Consider the following 4,941-nt stretch of genomic DNA (forward strand, 5'->3'; position numbering starts at 1 on the left):
TGCCTGGTGCTGTGTGTGAGCCATGCTGCAGAGGGCTATGCGGATGCAGCGCTGGGGAGGAAGCTCTCTCAGGAGAGATGTCTCGGGTGTGTCATGGCTTCCTCTGTGCTGCGTGTGCTGATCCTGAGAGATAGGGCCAGGCTGTTTCCTTCCCCCTCCCCACCCCCCAGGGCTCCCAGCTGCCTGGGTGCTGATGGGGGAGACGCCCCAGCCCAGGGATCAGCTGGAGCGATGGGGTCGTGGTGCTGGCTGCTCTGTGCCACACGGAGAGGTGAGTCAGGGCAGCCCTGCCCAGCTTGCCCTCTGTGGGCACCCCAGCACCTCCGGGCACCTGCCCCTCGGCACTGGGAGCAGGGGCACTAGGAGCCTCCCCCTGCCAGCCACAGCTGCTCCTGCTGGGGCTGAGTTTGGCCTGAAGGGGAGCACGCCAGCTGGGCGGGGGGCGCAGGGGCCGGGAGGGGATCCACTCCAGTGGTTCAGTTTGGGAATTGGTCCTTTGTCCCTCCGCTGAGCTCAGAGCAGCCTGTTGGAGAGACATCAGGGGGGCAAAAGTTGCTGTTTGGCAGCTGGTGGGCTCCTCCCCAAAGGTAGCTGCATTACAGGGGCAGGGACAGTTCCACTGTATCCACAGGCAGGATGCAGTGCCAGGGCACTTGGCAGGTGGGGGACTGGGGGCATGTGGGGGGGGTATTACTAATGGGAGCAGAGACGGGTTGTATTGGTTTGGCAGCTGTGATGATTGCATTGTGCCCAGAAGGCGGCATAGTCTAGGAGTCAGGCAGGCCTGGATTAATCTTTTGTGGGCCCGGGCGGTGCCCAGGGCCATCCTTAGGCCTACGCAGCTGCGTAGGGCACCAAATTGCCCCAAATGTCATGGTGCCCTAGGCAACTGCGTGCAGCATACGTGGCAGCACCAGTCCTGGCGACTAGCCCTATCCCTCAGCCGTCCCCCCCCCCCCAAGGGGAAGGGCCATCCCTAGGGGGGTGTGGGGCCCCGAACAACTCCCTCTGCCCTGCCTCTTACCCTCCCCGCCTGCTCCGCCCCCGGCCCAGCCCACTTCCCCCAGCGACCCCGCACTCACCGGCAGCAGTGGGAAGTGGAGCAACCCGGCCCCAGCCCGCTCTCCTCCGCCAGCTCCCAGCCGCAGCGCTCTGCTTCCCGCCGCCGGTGAGTGCGGGGAAAGGATGCCCCCCACACTCACCAGCGGCGGGAAGCGGAGAGATGCGGCTCCAGTCCGCTCCGCTTCCCTTGCCCCAGCCCCAGCCCTGTCGCTCGGGGTAGGGAAAGGACTGCCCCCGGCTCTCACCGGATCCCCTCCCACAAGCCTTCTCCCCCGAGGGACACAGCTGGGGCTGGGGCAAGGGAAGAGGAGCAGGGTGCTCCTGGCCCCCCACTAATCCCTTGGGCCACTCTGGGCCTGTGGAGCCCCCCAAAGTGGCCCCCCACACCTCCTGCCTCCCAGACCTGGGGGGGAGGCCTGGGGCCCCACACAGCCCCCTGCGGGGGGGCTGCGTAAGGCACCCAAATGGCTAGGGATGGTCCTGCCGGCGCCAAACATATTTTTGGGCCCCCATGGAGGCAATGGTGCATGGCACAGGGAGGTCAGTCCCCAGAGCAAGGGGCCAGCCAGAGGCAATGGGGCATGGCACAGGGAGGTCAGTCCCCAGAGCAAGGGGCCAGCCAGAGGCAATGGGGCATGGCATGGCAGGGGTGGCCCCGCACCGCCCAGCCCAGTGCGAGGCCACTATTTACAAACTGGCAGTTGCCAGATGCACAGTGGTCCACTCAGCTGTGTGCTGCCAGCGTGCCCCTGCCCCTCAGGGACGGGCCCAAGCCGTGCTACACAGCTCTCCCCGCCCAACACTGCCCCCCCCGACTCCCTATGGCCAGAATCCCCCTGGACCCACTATGCCCAGTGCCCCCTCACCCCACAAATGCACAGCACCCCCCTGCCCACAGCCCCACCACAACTGCCCAGCACTCCCCACAGAACCCCCACTCCCCAGTGCCCCAACACACATTTTCCCTGTCCCCTCACAGCCCATTCCGCCCACATCCCAGAGACCCACTCCCGCATGCCCTGCCTCCCGGTTGCAGTCACCAGGCTCCCTCGAGACACACTTGCCTGGAGGGGCCCAGCCAAGCCCCCCACACTGTTCCCCCCGCCTGCACCTGGCTGAGACTGGCCAGGCTTCCGCACTAGTCTCGGGCAGCTCAGCTCCGGGGAGACAGGTGCGGCCCCACAGGTGGTGGGAAGCAGAGACTGCCTGGAGCCGGAGGTGCATAGGGGTCCGGCCAGGGGGCAGAGTGGGCTAGGGGACGGCGAGAAGCCCTCGGCCAGCTGGGTTTTATCCCTGGCTTGGCCAGACTTTCTGGGGGACCCTCGGAAAATCACTTGACCCTCCCTGTTTCCCCACTGTCTGCGATGGCACCAAGCTTTGGGCACCTGCCAGATGTGGCTGGGTCTCATCTCACCCCTACTGTGCTCTGGGAACGAACCCCAAATCCAGCAGTTAATGCAGGGGTGGGCAAACTTTTTGGCCTGAGGGCCACATCGGGGTTCTGAAACTGTATGGAGGGCTAGGTAGGGAAGGCTGTGCCTCCCCAAACAGCCTGGTCCCCGCCCCCATCCGCCCCTTCCCACTTCCCGCCCCCTCAGAACTCCCCCCGAGCCATCCAACCCCCCCTGCTCCCTGTCCCCTGACCGCCCCCTCCCGGAATCCCCTGCCCCTAACCGCCCCCCCCAGTAGCCCACCCCCATCTAACCCCCACTGCTCCCTGTCCCCTGACTGCCCCAACCCCTATCCACACCCCCGCCCCCTGACAGGCCCCCCCCCCGGGACTCCCACACCGATCCAACCTGCTCCCTGTCTTCTGAATGCCCCCCAGGATCCCCTGCCCCTTATCCAATCCCCCTGCTGCCCACCCCCTTACCAGGCCATTCACAGCAGCAGGACTGTCAGCCGGGCCACCCGGTCAGAGCCAGCCACACCGTCCTGCAGTCTAGAGCACCGGGGCAGGCTGGTGGCTCTCGCAGCTGCGCAGGCTGGCAGGAGCTCGCAGCCCCGCCGCCCAAAGCGCTGGTGGCACAGTGAGCTGAGGCTGCAGGGAAGGGGGACAGCAAGGAACGGGCCGGGGGCTAGCCTCCCTGGCCTGGAGCTCAAGGGCCGGGCAGGACAGTCCCGTGGCCAGATGTGGCCCGCGGGCTGTAGTTTGCCCACCTCTGAGTTAGTGCCTGTGTGAACCCCCTTCCCTGGAGCACACACAGTCCAGGTATCGCAGTACAGGGCTAGTACCTGAGAGCTGGGCAGTGACACCACCACCCACCAGTAGATAGCACTGCTGTCCAAAGGAGCTGCATGACAGAATGGGACACATGATTGTCCCCAGGGTCCTACCAAGTGCTGGTAACTCAGATGACTTTTAAATTTGGTGCTGACCCTTTAAGAACCCCCATCTCTTGCTCTGAGGAGGGGCTGGGTATCATCTGCTCCCCCCACCGTCCTGTCTTGCCTATTGGGTGCCAGCTCCCCCACACCCTGCCCTGCCCAGCCCCCAGTGGGGTCAGCTCCCCTGCCCCCTGTCCTGCCCACCCCCGCACCCCTGGGGGTCAGCACCCCTACTCCTTGTCCTGCCAAGCCCTGCCCCAGGGGGTCAGCTCCCCCCACACCCTGCCCTGCCTAACACCCCCCACCCCCTGCCCTCTCCAGCCCCCAGTGGGGTCAGCTCCCCCACCCCCAGCCCTGCCCAGCCCAGCCCTGCCCCAGGGGGTCAGCTCCCACACACCCTGCCCTTTATAACAACCCCCACCCTGCCCTGCCCAACCCCCCACCCCTGGGGGTCAGCTCCCCCACTCATTGCCTTGCCCAGCTCTCCCCGGTGGTTAACTTCCCCACACTCTGCCTTCCCCCCTCCCGGGTTCCTCTTCCCCCATCACACCCTCTCCATTCCAAGGGTCCGATCCCCTCCTCAGCCCTGCCCCCAGTGCCTGCTCTCCCTCTGCTCCCCCCAGGGACATCCAGATCTGGGATGGGGCCATCTTCAGGGGGTGGCTGAGCCCCAGGTGACACTTTCTGAGCACTCAGGGGCTGGTGCTCTGTGCCGAGCCTCTTCCTGTCCCTGCGGCTGGCTCTGCACCTCCCACTTCCTCCCAGAGCAGCTCGACTGATGGGGGGAGGCAGGAACTGGGACTAGTGGGGGCTTGATCCCCTCCAGGGGGAGCGGTAACCCCATCTCTGCCCCCCCGGGAGGCTCCAGCCCTGGATCAGACATGCCTAGGGTGACCAGACAGCAAATGTGAAAAATTGGGATGGGGATGTGCGGGGGTAATAGGAGCCTATAAGAAAAAGACCCAAAAATCGGGACATCTGGTCACCCTACGCCAGGGGTCTCAAACACGCGGCCCGCTGGGTTATTTTCTGCAGCACCAAGCTCCTCGCAGCCCGCCCACCCTCCCCCAGAGTTTACCTAGAGCGGCTCCGGCCTTACGCGCACTGGGAAGCAGCCAGAACGTGGGAAACGGGGGGCACAGGGGCTGTGTGTTGTTCTTGCTTCAGACAGCACCTCCAGCAGCTCCCATTGGCCTTGGTTCCCTATTCCCGGCCAATGGGAGCTGCTGGGGGCGGTGCCTGAAGCAACAGCAACACACAGACCCCTGTGCCCCCCTTCCCCCAGGTTCCGGCCCCTTCCCGGGGCGGCGCCGGGCCAGAGCCCGCCTCCCGACCTCTCCTGCAGCCGAACCCCCTGCCCTGAGCCCCCTGCCACACCCCGCACCCCTCCTGCACCCCAACCCCCTGCCCTGAGCCCCCTGCCACACCCCACACGCCTCCTGCACCCCAACCCCCTGCCCTGAGCCCCCTGCCGCACCTCTCCTGCACTCCGATCCCCTGCCCTGAGCCCCCTGCCACACCCCGCACCCCTCCTGCACCCCAACCCCCTGC

Source organism: Chrysemys picta, unplaced genomic scaffold (assembly GCF_011386835.1).
Source record: "Chrysemys picta bellii isolate R12L10 unplaced genomic scaffold, ASM1138683v2 scaf19, whole genome shotgun sequence".
In the NCBI taxonomy this organism is placed as follows: Eukaryota; Metazoa; Chordata; order Testudines; family Emydidae; genus Chrysemys; species Chrysemys picta.